We start from the raw sequence: 15,586 nt of genomic DNA on the forward strand, positions 1-15,586 counted from the left end.
AGCAGGGGACTTGGATGGTACAATGTACCCCTTACTCAAGCAGTCCGATAAATAATCCTGTAATACTCGTCTCTCCTCTCGAGACAATGCATACAGCTTGCCATGCGGAATCTCAGCTCCTGGAGACAGTTCTATGGCACAATCGAACGACCGATGAGGTGGCAGAGGTATATTACTTGGTTCGGCAAACGCTTGTTCGAAGTCAGCATACTCAGGAGGAATCAGCAATGCAGAACAAAGGTGAGTCCCCTTGTCTCGGAGTTCCAGCTTAGTTGAAGAAGCCTGAGTCTGGACAGGCAAACTGCATCTCGAGGTACAAGAGGTAGAGGAGAAGGTCAAAGTCTGAGTCCTCCAATTAACAACAGGATTATGATACTGGAGCCAAGGTAGCCCCAAGACCAACTTGTAGGTAGGTGACCTGATAACGTCAAAAGCAAGCCTCTCCACATGATCGGCGATCCTGAATCTTAGTCCGATAGTATGCAGACGAACTGGTCCAGAGGACAAAGGAGTACCATCAATAACCTCCACAGGAAGGACTGAATGTCTGGGTAAAAGAGGGATCTTATGAGTGCTAGCGAAATCCTCATCAATGTAATTGCCCGATGCTCCACTATCCAACAATCCAAACACTTCAAGCGTCCGGCCGGGCAGTTGAATCTGAATCTTCAAGGTCAATAAAACAGCTGGTTGCATGGGAAGAAGAATCGAGCAAAAGGCGGAAAGGTCTGAAAAAGGGGTGAGACCTGTCGTTGCCTCTCCTTCATACGACAGGTCCTCTAGTTTCCCGACTTCTTCTTCTGAGGCCGTAAAGGACACATTCCCAAAAAGTGTCCGGCGGCTCCACAATACAGACATAATCGTAATGTTCTTCTTCTCCTTCTTTCTTCCTCTGATAAAGGCCCTCTCACGGCACCCAACTGCATAGGTTCTGGTCCAGAGTCTGTTGAACCAAAAGCGCCGCCGGGAAGACTGGCCGTTCTGGGAGTGACTCTCTCTAGTCGACGTCTCTCGGTCTTTCGTTCAGTTAGTCTCTGGTCTATGCGAAGCACCTGGTTTATTAAGAGTTGGAGACTTTCAGGTTCTGGGATGTGAAGTAGTTCGTCCTTATATTCTTCCCTCAGCCCTCGGCGAAACAGGGTCTTTTGCGTTACTTCGGGCCATTGCGAATCCGTAGCCAGCAGGCGAAAGCGACTAATATATGTTATTATGTCTGAGCTGCCCTGTTTGATGTCCATTAACTGATTCTGCGCAGCGGCAGCCAAGTTAGGTGTCTGAAAGACCTCCAGAAATGCCTTCTCGAAAGCAGCAAAGTCGTTAAGGATGGGACTGTTGGTGGCCACAAAAGGTGTTGCCCAGGCTAGGGCGTTTCCCGTTAAGTTTCCCAAGATATAACCGATCTTGGCCTTATCATTATTAAAATAGGTTGGCCTGAAAAGGAAATGGATACGGCAGTGGTTACAAAATTCTGCTACTCGACGCGGGTCTCCATCGAACCTGATTGGGGCAGTATGGGCCAATGAACTTTCGGCCTGTGGAACACCTCCTGTCCCCTGAGTTACCATCTGTCGTAGAACTTGATTTTCTTGATGAAGAGCAGACATCTCTGCCCTGAGGGCTTGCAACTCACTTCGCAGGTCCTGTGTGTCCTCCATATCCAAATCGGAAGGAAGGCGTCTCAATCTGTTAAGATGGAAATCACGGGAATGCTGCGTACCTGTATTTCTGGATGATCTCGACGGGGCAGCCAGACTGACGGGAAGACTTGGTAACACAAGCAACCAGCCCTTCCTCCACCCTGAATGGGAACTGGGTGGAAGATGAACCGATTCCCAATGCCACAACCAGGTTGCAGAGATGGCAGTTCTGCACGGCGTAGACCGAAGAAGTGGTAGGAGGGAATCCTTGAGGTGAAGTTAGAGTCCCAAGGTGTGGAAGGCCACACTCACAGCTGGCAATGGATGATGAGAAGCAAAGTCCAAAGGTGTGGGAGGCCACACCCGTAACAGGCAATGGGTGCTGAGAAACTGAGTCCAAAGGTGTGGAAGGCCACACCCGTAGCAGGCAATGGGTGCTGAGAAGCAAAGTCCAAGGTGTGGGAGGCCACACCCGTAGCAGGCAATGGGTGCTGAGGAGCAAGTCCAAGGTGTGGGAGGCCACACCCGTAGCAGGCAATGGGTGCTGAGAAGCAAAGTCCAAGGTGTGGGAGGCCACACCCGTAGCAGGCAATGGGTGCTGAGGAGCAAGTCCAAGGTGTGGGAGGCCACACCCGTAGCAGGCAATGGGTGCTGAGAAGCAGAGGCCAAAGGTGTGGAAGGCCACACCCGTGCCAGGCAGGGGAAGCTGGGAGGATGAGAATCCAAAGAATGGCACAGGAGAACCCAGAATAGCCAGGCCAAAGATAGGGAGGAAAGAGGGCTGAGAACCAGGGCTGAATAGGGAGGAACCCAGGAGGAGAGAAACTGGACCAGAGAGAGGGGCCAGGAGAACCCCGGCAGCAGGAGGGAGAGGACCGGCAGGGAAGGAGGTAAGGACTGAGAAGCAGGGAAAAACAAGACTGGAGCTTAACTGGTAGCGCGGGGAAAGGCGAGGACACGATCCGGAACAGAACGCGTTGAGACGCGATCTGCTCCCGACCGCGCCCTCCCCTTTATGGGCCGCCGGCGCCTGCGAGGCCTGGAGCGCAAGCCCGATGGTTGCCAGGCGCCGGCGGCCTCAGAATGAGGCTTGAGCAGCAAGCTGCTCCAGGCTTCGGCGGCCGCCCCCACGGCGCATGCGCGGGGCCGTAATCGCGGTCCCCGACGCAAGCGCCGCGGAGCTGCCGCCCCTGTCCCTGGAGCTCTCCCCCCTGCGCCTCCCCAAACGCGGAAGCGTGGGTAGAGGCGCCAGGGAGGGGGAGCGCGAACGGTGAACCCCGGTCTCCTGGTAAGCGTGACACCAGGCCTTGCAGGAGGAACGCCATGTTACACGTGCTACCTTGCAAGAGGAAGCACGTGTATCACGTGAGGTTCTGCATGCAGACCTACGTCACATCGCCACACAGAACCAGGCTCACCCGTCCGGCAGACTTGCTGCCGACGAGGGGCAAGCTGCGGCTAGGCGTGGCCAGGCTACTGTGCCACGTCCTCCTTTCCAGGATGAGCCAGACTCGGATGACCATCTATCTCCCACATAGGTCGGGCTGTGCAGGCGTTGAGCCCATGGAGGTTTTTTTTTGGCTCAGCATCATCGCATGTGGATGTTGAGCAGCACCCTGTACCTCCCCCTCCTGGGTGCCTCCCCTCCCCCCCGGGTCGTATGTGGCCATTTTTGATTTTTCTTTTAGCTTAGTTAGTTAAGTTTCTGTTTGATAGTTTAATTAGGTAATGTAGGTTTTCCATAGTTAGTGTAATTAGTTAATATAGTTTAAAATTGCTTGTCTATTGTGCTTTGATGTGACGGTGCGGTGCTTTGCGGCTTTTGAAGGTATCCACTGTCTGTTCCAGCTGGGCCCTTCAGGCTTGTCTTGTGTATGTGTTTGGTGCTTGAGGTCCTTGACTCACATATGCCACTCCTGCCTCCCTTATCCATGGGCTCGCAAGGATGGTAGGGTGTCACAAACTTTTACACAAGGGCTTTGGACTGTCATATCTGTGGCATGTCTGGTGCTGTGTGACTTGTGTTTACACCCCTAGTGGGGATGATTTTGGTGTTATTGTCCACTGTTAAGCTTTTGCTAGATGGGGTGTTTCATGATTAATGTGTACATTAATTTCTATGCATTGTGTAGTATGTTTCTTATCTTTACTGTACACGTGCTTGTTGCAATTCATGCTGTAGATAGTGTTCCACACTTTGGATGTGAAAGACGGACTGATGGTGTGATTTATGCTGTGACTCTCTGACATGGTCAAGTAATTAGATGCCTGAAGAGACACACACAGATGACTTTGAAGCATTAATCATGTGTTTCATGCCCTTTCTGCAGGGGGATGAGCCTCCAGAGCACCTTTGCCAGCAGACATGGCCCATTGGATGACGGAATTCTGGACACGTTTGTTGGTGCCCACATGCACATGTGTGCACAAGCAGAGACACAGGGATTGCAGACCTACATCCTAGAACTGCTGACATGTTCCAAGGAACTCCAGGCAAGGTGAGCAGCACAGGGGGGCCACAACACAGCAAAGCTTGCACCAGGCGAGTTGCACATGCAGGCTTAGTCACAGCACTGAGGGTGAGCTTGGACAGATATTGGTGTTGAAGCACACAATGCAGCTCAGATGTGTTGGTGCACTGATGGCTGTTGATTGTAAGGTTGTCTGGGTCACCTGCAGGGGCCGTGGCACATACCCTCCGGTACACCAAGGTCCATCGAGGCACTTGTATCAACCATGTAGCCTTCCGAGACATGGAAAGGGGCAGCTCACAGGGACATACAGCAAGGGACATACTCGGGTGCAGTGCATTTCATTTGCATGTACTTTATGATGAATGCACTGCCAACTTTGTTTCGGTCATGGTGGTACGCAACTTGCTCTGAAGTCATGGCTTGCTATTTGGGTCTGTCTGCTTACCCAGGGAACATTGCATGTTGTGTGAATTGTGACACATTGGTGTTCCATTTGCCACGCACCCACCGGTGGCTGACTTACTGCATTGACTGTGTATGACCCGTCACAGGGGTAATGTTATATATGGGTACGAAGCATCTACACCAGATTGTCTGTTTGTAGAGTAGTTTGTTGCTATGGGGCATGTTTGGTGGTGTGTTTCTGTGTAATTGGCACGTACAGGTTGTTGACTGTGGCTCTCTTTGCAGCATTGCAGTGCTCCTGTAACCGGACCTGAGAGTGCGCAGGCAGGAGGCCAGCACTCAAAACCAGAGCTAAGTGTCTTGTTGTTTTTCTTTCAAACTGCTCTGCATAGGCTTGCTGGGGGGTGCACTAATGCATGGATGTATGTGTGATTCAATTTGGTATGTTTTTTCCCCCTAATCACCCAGAATCCTATGCAATTCTGAACCCTGTACCCTCTACCCGGTGTTCCTGCTTCCCGTACCTATCCAAGCAACGTTCCCTAACCCTCTTTCCCCGGTGGGGTTGCGGATGCCTGTGTAAGCCCCAAACTTGTAGGCGCCAAAACCCTAGAGGGGGTGGTTGGTTCGTACCACTCCTAAGCCTGGACTACAGAAGGCCATGACAATGATGTCCAGGTTTGTTTGGATTGTGTATGTGTTCATGCAGGTAGTACATTTTCGTGCATTCCCTACTTTCATGTGCCATTCCTCCTCCCCTCTCCTGCCACTCATTCCAGTTATCCAGTGTGCCAACACCTGTCCCGAATGCATATCCCTGACCCTCCTTCCCCACCAGGGTCTCAGGGGCCCGTGTGAGTTTGACCTTGCAGGCACCCGGGACACAGTGGGGGTGGTTGTTTCGTGACACTCCTGCGCCTGTTCATGGGACCTGTGACAGTACACATCCGTTCATGGTGCATCATCCTATGTTATGTACCACACATGGTTCACATCCTGTTGTGGCATTGTTTTACTGTGCTACCTTGGTTGTTGCATCTTTGTGGTAGTACTTGGCCTTTGGGAGGTACTGCTATGTCAAGTCATCTACTGGAGGGTGTTCTGGTTTGTTTTTATGGCTTGGATTTTGTGATTTTGGGAATGAGTGTGGATTCTGAGGGTGCAGGCACCTTTTTACACACAAGGTGGGAGATGGTGACGAAGGGTAAAGGTGATCCTGTAGCCAGGTGGAATTGAGGGTTGAAGGCTCCATGACCCAGGTGCAGTTGTTCAGTGGGTCATGGTCATTTGTGAGGGGGGGGGTTGTTCTTGATAGTTGCCTTGCCCTGCAGTGTGATGGGAACTCTGACATTGTAATGGTGGTATCCTATGTACATGTTATGTTCTGCTGATCAATGCCTGTTCATGTGTTGTGTTTACCTTTCAGGTGCAAGGGGATAGTTGTGGTTTGACATGCTGGGGTGTACACATGGTGAATGTTCACATGTGATGTGTAGAGAACACTGATGGTCACTTGAGTGCACATGCATATGTTGAGTGCATGTCCTTGCAGACCCACACACTTGCACTCTGATGCACTACATGTACTCCCACCCTTGCATATCCACGTGTACACTGTTTGCCTTTTGGTGGCCACTGTGTCCCTGCAGCACATGTTCTGTGACCAATTATGGATCCTGTACATGCCTAATTTGCTTTTTGATGTGGTCTGTCGCTTAGATGTGATGCTCAGGGTGTGCATCACACACAATGGCTGTTCACTGTGCTGTGCGCTGAGCAGTGTGGTGCAGGAGTAGGACACAGCACACAGAAGCTGCAGTGTTGATTTTGCAATGCACAATGTGCATGTAGACAGGCATTCATTGTTATGTTACGTCTACAACTCTTGTAATGCATTTGGAAATGACTTATTTTGGGTGGGAGGTTGTTGGTCTGTCATTTCATCTGATTCCAGGTCAGGCATCATTGTCTGATGCCACTGTACATTTTGGACATGGCAATGTGTACCTTATTGTTACTGTGCTGGTGTATGGGTATTGCTTGCCATGTCATGTTGTGGCTTGGGAGGGTTTGAGTGACATAACAGTGATGGCCATGGCCTGTTTTGCAGTTGTGTGTGATGCACACCTTGCATGTCAGGGTCATCCGCTTCTCAGAGCAAGTAGCTGGGGGTAGATCTCTCTCCGCGGCAGGGCCCTCCCTCTGGAACAGCCTTCCTGCCTCACTTGAACTTGAGGGGAACCATCTCCGGTTTGGGAAGCACCTCAAGACCTTCCTCTTTGCTTCTGCTTTCTCTCTGCCTCTCCCTTGCGGAATTCTTCACTGGAACTGCACTGGATCTGCAACTGGGCCACTCTCACCGACCTGGGTCCCTGGCCCAGCCACTCTCCACTTGCACTGCCTCCCTGGCAACCCCTGCACTGCGGTACTGTCTCTCTATCCCTACAGCCCCCCCCTTCCCAGCACTTGTCTGCCCTTACCTTCGCAGTTGCCACCAGCTGACCTATGTATTTGTTTTTTGGTCTACTTCCCCTGTACTGCACTCCCCTCCTCCCCTTCCCCTTGCGCTTTTCCCTTCCCCCTACCCCTGCACTTGCACAATCTAAATGACACCTGGCCTAGTAGTACCGTTGTCTGTCTTCCCTTGTTCCCCCCTCCCTGCCTCATCGCACCTTGAAATACTTGTGTATAGGCCATATCATGTCATATGTCATATGTGTGCCTTTTGGTCACACAGGATAGCTTGTGTTTAAGTAGCTAGGGATGCAGACGTTGAGGCACTTCCATGGCAACTATCTCAGGGTGGTAGGGTTGTGACAGTTGACTGTCTCTTTGTCATCATCGATTGTCACCTGGTATGTGCCAGGCCTGTGTGCACTCCGCAGGGGTGGGAGTTTAGGTGAAAAATGTGGCCACAAGCTGGGTCCGGGCTTCCTCGCCACGTGCCCTGTCCCCTCCCATGGGCAGCGCCTGTGCCTGTGGTTGGGGATGTGGGGGCACCACCATGTCCACCGGGACGCCCTGCCGTGTTGCAACATTGTGCAGGACACATGCTGCCACAATGATCCTGCACACTACTGGTGGTGCATAGAGTAGTTGCCCGCCAGAGCGGTCAAGGGAGCGGAAACGTGACTTGAGCACTCCGAATGTGCGCTCCACTATGGCCCTGGTTGCAAAATGGGTGGTGTTGTATCTTACCTGGGGTGGTGTGGTGGGGTTCCGGATTGGCGTCATCATGTGGTTGCTCAGAGGGTAGGCACTGTCCCCTGGGGAGGTGATAATAGTTGATATTATTAGGGTTTGGGTATTTGTCTGTGTGTGACTTGCATGCATGTGCAAGGGCATTTGTACTCACCTAGGAGCCATGTGTCGCCATGCTGCCCAGCTTCCAGGGCCCGGCTCAGGGCGGACATTCTGTATATGAAACTGTCATGGGTGGAGCCAGGGTAGTTTGCATAGACAGAGGTGATGATTCCCTTTGCATAGCATACCACCTGTACATTGATGGAATGCCAGTGCTTGCGGTTTCGGTAGATGTGCTCAGTGCCCTAGGTGGACGTAGGGCCACATGGGTGCGATCTATGGCACCGAGCACTTTGGGGAAGTGTGCCACCCTGAAAAAATCCAGGACAACGGCCTGCCTTTCTGCGGGTGTTCTGGGCATGTATATGTGCCTGCGGACTGAGGGGCGCGCTGTCATGATTGCCAGTACCTGGTGTAGGCAGCGTGACTGCGTGGCCTGTGAGACCCCCCCCACAATGGCAGTAGTCCGCTGAAATGACCCAGTGGCCAAAAAATGCAGGACATTGAGCACCTTCTCCAAGGGGCTCAATGCTTGGGAGCAAAGGGTGGGGGATGGAAGGTCATTTTCCCACTCCCTGTCCAGGTCTAGGATGATGTGGGGTGGAAACCTATACCTGCCATAGACCTGGTCGTCAGGCATCCCAAAAAGGCTTGTCCGTGGTGCGAAAATGCGTGCCCTGGCTATTCTCCTCCTCCTGCGGTGTCCTACGATCAGTGCTGCGACAAATGGGGCATTCATCGTAGCTGTATATCCGTGTTTGTTGTTTGCGCGCACTTTTGTACTGTGCGTGGGGACGCTTCCGCCTGCCTTCGTGTGGCGGACGCGTTGACGCCTGTGTGCGTCTTTTGCCTTGCGCGGGTTTCCCGTATTCGGATCCATGAATACGGGTTGTTCGCGTGCGTGTGGCCGTTCCGGGTAGTTCCCTGCAGTACTTCCCCAGTTACACCTTCTTTTTCACGCGTTATTCCCCATTCCGCGTGTTACGCCCACTGTTCCGCCCACTTTGGTTGTGTGCGCCGCGCTATGTGCGCTTTTGTTGTGTGCTTAGCGCACGCCGTGTATGCCTGCGTGCGCCATGGCTGGATTGGGCGCACGGACAGCGGGAAACACGCGCAGCGTCTTCCTTGAATCGCATGCGTGCGTGTGTGCTGCGTTTCTCACGCTTGCGCTCCCTTGCGCCTGCTTGCGCATGGATTTTCGGCGCACGTTTGTTCCATGAATCGGCCCCAAAATCTCTTACAGAAATGGTGCGTTGGCCGGGAAAGTGACTGTAGAGCATATACTGGGCGTGGCAAGTGTATTCCACACTACCATATGTGCATTAAAGGGAACTCATTTTGTGAGAGCAGTGTGACACTGAAAGTGAATCTCAGAATGTCTTAAATTGATGCCACATTCCCAGAGTTGGTGAAATATCTGGAGGCAAAATTATGTGCACATGGAACATCTATCTATCTATGGTGAAGTTCAGAAAGAACCATTGGACAACATTTTTGAAGAAGGTAGCATAATTCAGATCTGTCTTCTGAGATTATTAAATGCTGTTGACAAACCTGCAGAGAAGGATTGCCTGATACGGTTATGTGCCAAAACATGGTTCATTTTGATTAGGTCTCTGCGAATGCAAGAAAATGATGCCAAGCTAATTAGCAGACTAAAAGTTGAATTAGATGGAGCTAGTGAACAGGAGAAAAAGTTAAGAGCAGAACTGGAGGTATGTCAAAAGGACATGCAATCAAAGAGTAAAGAGTTTGACACTCAATTGTATCAAAGGAAAAAACTATTTGAGGACAGTGAGCAAGAATTAGAAGACTTGAAAGGATTGGTAGGTCACATTAGACAAGATTTTGGGCATAATAGTGCATACTGGGAATGAGGAAGGCGGTAATTACGGTACCGCAATAGCACCATGGTCCCTTTGCGGGTCCCAACTTTAACGGCTGGTCTACACCAGCCGTTAAGGTCGGGTCCCGCAAAGGGACCTCGTAGTAAGGCGGTAAGGGTTAACGGTCACCGGTACCCTTACCGGTGACCGTTAACCCTTACCGCCTTCCGTGTAATGAGGCCCAAAGAGTTTAATGAATGTCAAATGCAAATGAGCGATATGCAAAATGTGATTAATAAGATGGGTGATGAAAACAATTACTTGCGTAAGGAGGCAGATCGACTCCTTAAAAAGTGCAAGGATTCGGAACAGCAGATATGCACTTTCAGGTCCCAGGACAAACGACAGGGCACCACATTCAATGGGATTGAGGTGAATTCCATCTCTACACGGGGAGGTAGTGCCCTAGTGGCTGTGCCGGTATCTGAGCTTGGTTGCAGCGCCTTTGGGTGGTTTGACAGACCCATTGGTGGTTGCCACCAATCCCATACACCTGAGACAAGGACAAGGGTTGAACCACAGAGTAGTGCAATCCCCAAATATAGCGCCAAATAGCCCTATCATGCTAATGAAATCAATCAAGGCCCTGACCAAACCGTTCAAAAAAGGAAGGGAGTGCTGTATAGAGGACCACTTAGAAGCAGTGCACGATATATTTAAAGCACTACACATACTTAAGGAACAATACAGACAATACTTTCACTTAACTCTGGATGCTCCCACAGCGAGCATCATCAGGGGATTAAATGAACAGCAGAACATGACATGGGCAGAATTTGAAAAAGTGATTAGGTGTCATTTTTCTCCATTCCAGTCATTAAAGGAGGCGAAAAAAGTTGCATACACGATTACAGCTGGGCCAACTACGTCCCCTCGCCAATTTCTTCAAGACTTAAAAATAGCTTTTTCTCGTTTTGATGTATCTTTTGATCCCAATTCCAATGAGTTTAAAACTGCCTATTTTTATGGTTTGCAGAAAGACATTATATCACAGTTAGTCCGCGAATTTGATCGTGACAAGTCCCTTGAATGGATTGTGCACCAAAGTACAAAACTATATGAAGTTCTCTACTGTCAGGGTAAAGAGAGTGATAAAATGAAAGATACAAGATCAAAATCTAAAGAATCATTGGTAACAGTAATGGAGATCAGGTCAGCTAAAATGTCACTTGAGTCCGCTCAAAGTCCAGGCAAAAATAATGTGACACCCGAACAGAGGGGTACTCCACAGAGGTTGCCGCCCTCTGCACCGATGTTTCATTCACATGATCCTAGTAATAGGGAGAATTACATTAGCCCTAGATACTAAGGAGACAGGCCCCGGGCAGGATACCGATCCGACATGCCAGGCATGAACAATAATCAGAGACAAAATGAAGATCAAAAAAGTAATAGGGCCTCATTACGACCCTGGCGTTAACCATGGCGCTATTAGCGTCATGGTTGACGCCGGTAAATTACCAACTACGCCATGGTGAATGGCGGAATTACCGCCCCATTCCAAGGTTGGCGGGGCGGTAATTCCCCATTCACCATGGCCCCTTCCCCATTCCCATTTTTGGCCCATAGGGCTCAAAGGGAATGGGGAAGGTGCTAATTACGGCACCGTAAATTACGGTGACGTAATTAGCTCCTAGGTCCCTTTGCGAGTTAGTTTTTTAACGCCTTCTAAAAGCAGGCGTTAAAGTGCAACCCGCAAAGGGACCTCGTAATCAGGCATTAAGGGTTTAACGGCGCCGACACCTTTTACGGCGCCGTTAACCCCTTAATGCCTGGGTTGTAATGAGGCCCATAGTCCCTACCAGACATTTTGGACACAGAGCAGATTTGACCCCAACACCATGATATATGGTAACCAGGACAGACCCCGGTATGTGGATCGATTTACTGAAAATAGGAATCAGCACAGGGGACAATACTCACAAAATGAGAGACAGGACATGAGGCAGAATATGAATTATGCTCCACGTCAATACAATCAATCACCGCCACCAGGGTATTACAACCAAAGAATAGGTACACCCTGCTCCCCGCCCCACATGAATCAAGAGTTCAGAAACAACTCAAATAGTAATCACTCTCCTGAGAGATTCCAGAATAGATTTAACCAGGGGGAGAACAACCAATATCGGCATAGGCCGCAAAGAGAAGATTCTAGAGAAATGGAAAGATTCCAGTGTCTCGAGGCCCAAGTAAAAATGTTGGCTGAACAAATAGGAAAACTCTGTACAGCTCAAAAACAGTCATCAAATGAAGGGGCAGAAGGTCATAAAAGTGACCTGTTGGCTTCTGATAATAAGTGACTAAATATTCATGACACCTGCAATGATAAAAAGACAGATTCCCCTGATCCGGTTTTGCATAATTACCCTGACCTGTTTAATGATTAAAAAACAAAAATACCTGTAAATGAACATGATGCAGAAATTGCAAACACATCTAAAAAAGGGGTTTGGTTTAACCTGGAGTTCAATCAAACGAAAAAGAAAATTGAGAAAAACATGAAATTCCAAAGGAACAAAGAGACTGATTTAAGAAAGACAACTAATGCATGGATAAAATGATTGATGAGGGAGTAGATGTAAATGTTAGAACACCCTCCTTAGACAATCAAGATGCTAATAAAATACAGTCAGGAAGAATAAGTACTAAAAAGGAGGGTACAGATCAATCACCTGAAGCGTTCTTTGGGCCACAGATTTTTGAAGAAATTAAAAAGACTGGTATCATGCCAAATACCCACAAATGCCCAGAATTGGAAAATGACAATTTATCAGGTGATGTTTATGCGCATATTCAGTTGGAGAATTGTAATGTGGTCTCTGGAAGGGCGAACAGTGGCCACACTCCAAATAACCTCTGAATATGGGAAGATGAGTAAGGCTCAAATGGATATGGACAGAAAGGAACAAGTTACTTACCTGTAACTGTTGTTCTCCAGCATGGGTCTGGCATGGATTCACATGCTCATGAATATTCCCCGTCGTCAGGCCGGGAATCATCGGTAAAGAAAAAATCAATATCAGTTTTGTTTCTGATCTGTATTTCTCAGTAGTAACCAATCACTGGTCTCTGGGTCATACTGCCACCAGCCAATGACTGCCCTCTCCCTAAGCCCCGCCTGTGGCAGCCATCTTCAGATTTGGTAGCATGCAAAGTGGCAGTATAACCAAGTGAAGAGCCGTAGAGGGGTAGGAGGGAGGGTTCGCATGTGAATCCATGCCAGACCCATGCTGGAGAACAACAGTTACAGGTAAGTAACTTGTTCCTTCTCCAGCATGGGGTCTGGCATGGATTCACATGCTCATGAATATAAGAATACATAGCAGTACACACATGCACAACCAACGGGAGGTGGAAAAAAGGCTCAACATTAAGCATTACATCAAAACTCAACATTAAGCAGTTCTTACCTCCTCACCAGGCTCACCTTAGGCGAACAGGTTGCGCAGCAACGCTTGGCTGACCCTGGACCCCTCCCTGGAATCCCGGTCGACGCAGTAGAATCTTGTGAAGGTGTGCGTCGACCTCCACGTAGCAGCCCTGCAGATGTCCAGCAGGGGCACACCAGACAAGAACGCCGTGGTAGCAGCGATAGCTCTGGTCGAATGGGCTCTCGGACGGCCAGGCAATGGTCAGTTTGCCAACCGATGACAGTGCGTGATGCAGTCGGAGAGCCATCTGGAAATGGAAGCATTCGAGAGAGCCTTCCCTTGGTTCACAGGTCCAAAGTTCACAAAAAGCTGTGATGTCTTCCGAAAACTCTTTGTGCGGTCCACGTAGAACTTCAGCGCTCTAGCCACATCCAGCGAGTGGAAAGTCCTCTCGGCCGGTGACGAAGGCGACGGGAAGAAAATAGGTAACACCAAGGGCTCATTAAGGTGGAAGTCTGATGGCACCTTGGGCATAAAAAAGGGGTGCGTCCTCAGCACCACCCTTGTGTCGTGAAAAGCCAAGTATGGAGGCTTGCAGGATAGGGCCTGGATCTCTCCCACTCACCGTGTGGAGGTGATGGCCACAAGAAACGCAGTCTTCCACGACAGGAATTTCAACGGTGCCAAATGCAGGGGCTCGAATGGCGCCCCCATGAGCCTGGTCAGCACCACGTTGAGTTCCCACGCCGCGGCAGGGGCCTTCACCGGCGGGAACGATCAGAACAGTCCCTTCATAAATTCCTTCACCAGGCGATGGGACCACAAGGACGCCCGTCCTGTGGTTCTGGTGTATCGGGAGATCGCAGCCAGATGTATCTTGATGGAGGCGTGAGCCAGTCCAGCCTTGGCCAGCGACAGTAGGTACGGCAGCACTTGAGGGGCCGTAATCCGTAGAGGGTTAATCTTCTGTGCACGGCACCAGACAGAGAACCTCTTCCACTTATGTCCGTAGCACTTGAGAGTTGAGGACGCCCTGGCTTTTGCAAGGACCTCTCTGCAGTCAGCCGGGATATCGTACCCTCCAAACTCTGGTGCTGCAGGAGCCAGGCCTGCAAGTTCAGCGACTCCGGGCCGTGATGAAGTATGGCGCCTCCTTCTCTGGAGAGAAGATCCGCGTCCGTCGGCAGCTTGACTGGTGGGGACGTTGACAAGTCCAGAAGGTCCGGGAACCAGATCTGCCTCGGCCATGACTAGGATCATCCTGCACCGGGACCTCTTGAGCTGGTTGGCGAGTCGGAGCAGCAACAGCAACGGAGGGAACGCATAGAGGAACAGGCCATCCCAGGGGAATGAGAAAGCATCGCCCATGCTCCTTGGCTGAGGAAACCTGCTGGCGAACCTCTGGCACTTGGAGTTTGTCGCCTTCGCGAACAGGTCGATCTGCGGTTTTCCCCATCGTCGGAAGAGTCGATCCACTTGATCCTGACGTAGTTCCCACTCGTCACACGAGTGCAGCTCCCTGCTGAGTGACTTGGCGATGGTGTTCTTTATCCCTGCCAGATGAAAGGGCACCAGAAACATCCCTTGGCCGACGGCCCAATGCCACAGATCCTGGGCTTCCTTGGAGAGGGCTGGGGATCTGGTTGCTCCCTGCTTCCGGATGTAGAACATCGTGGTGGTGTTGTCGGTGAAGATTCTCACCACCTTGCCCCTGAGGGACGGGAGAAAGGACCTGAGGGCCCAGAACACTGCACAGAGCTCCAGGATGTTGATGTGGAGCGTCTTCTCCTCCGGGAGCCAAAGGCCTCTCGCGTGAAGTTCTCCGGTGTGTGCTGCCCACCCTTCCAGGGAGGCATCCGTCATCACCCTTATCTGGTGGGATGGGGTCTGAAAGTCTGTGCCTGCCGTCAGATGAGCGTGGGTGCCCCAACACCGGGTCGCTCGTCGGAAGGTCTCGTCGAGCGGGATCCTGTCCTCGAAGCTGCCCGTCGCTTGGATCCAGCGGGAGTCGAGGAACTCTTGCAGAGGGAGCATCCGAAGCTTGCACAGGCACACAAGATATATGCAGGAGGACATCATCCCGAGGAGGGACTTGATGGACCTCACCCTGGCCACGTCTGTGGCCAGCAGACGCTGCACCTTGCCCAGGATGGACTTCGTCCTTTCCTCCGACAGTGAGGCCAGACGCGCCACTGTGTCGAGCTTGGCTCCCAGAAACAGTGCAACTTGCGATGGGACTAGGTGGGATTTGGGAAAGTTGATGGAGAATCCCAGGTCCGTGAGCAGCTGGACAGTCTTTGCTGTGTGATCCACGGCGAGCTCTCTTGTCCTTGCTCGGACGAGCCAGTCGTCCAGGTAGGGGTAGACGTGGATCCCCTGCAGGCGCAGCCGCGCCGCCACCGGTGCGAGGCACTTGGTGAACACCCTGGGTGCCGACTTCAATCTGAACGGGAGGGCCTTGAACTGGTAGTGCCATCCTTGGACCACGAACCTGATGAACTTTCGGT

Source organism: Ambystoma mexicanum, chromosome 2q (assembly GCF_040938575.1).
Source record: "Ambystoma mexicanum isolate Mex_15411 chromosome 2q, UKY_AmexF1_1, whole genome shotgun sequence".
Taxonomy (NCBI): Eukaryota; Metazoa; Chordata; class Amphibia; order Caudata; family Ambystomatidae; genus Ambystoma; species Ambystoma mexicanum.